Source organism: Mandrillus leucophaeus, unplaced genomic scaffold, assembly GCF_000951045.1.
Source record: "Mandrillus leucophaeus isolate KB7577 unplaced genomic scaffold, Mleu.le_1.0 Scaffold63, whole genome shotgun sequence".
In the NCBI taxonomy this organism is placed as follows: domain Eukaryota; kingdom Metazoa; phylum Chordata; class Mammalia; order Primates; family Cercopithecidae; genus Mandrillus; species Mandrillus leucophaeus.
Window position 1 is genome coordinate 549605 of NW_012106808.1, and position 386 is coordinate 549990.

The following is a 386-nucleotide window of genomic DNA, read 5'->3' on the forward strand; positions in this document are numbered from 1 at the left end:
AAAGAAGTTTCTCAGAAAGCCTCTTTCTCTTTGTTATCGGAAGTTATTTCCTTGAGCCCTATAGTCTTCAAAGGGATCCGAAATATCTGTTCTCAGATTCCACAGAAATAAGGCTAGCAAAAAGATCCACGAAATACAGATGTAACCCTCTGAGTGAAAGTCGCATATCACAGAGCAGTTTCTCAGAAAGCTTCTTTCCAGATTTCATCGGAAGATATTTCCTTTTTCACCATAGCTCTCTATGGGCTTCCAACTATCACTTTGCCAATTCCACAAGAACTGTCTTAGCGAAAGTCTTCTTGATGGCAAAGCTGTAACTCTGTGAGATGATTTCACAGAACACAAAGAAGTTTCTCAGAAAGCTTCTTTCTCTTTGTTATCGGAGG

The 386-nt window shown here is 39.6% G+C and overlaps 1 pseudogene; it reads right to left on the reverse strand.

Moving 5' to 3' along the window:
- Positions 1 to 386, reverse strand: part of LOC105554150 — a 158309-nt pseudogene that overhangs the window by 88698 nt on the left and 69225 nt on the right.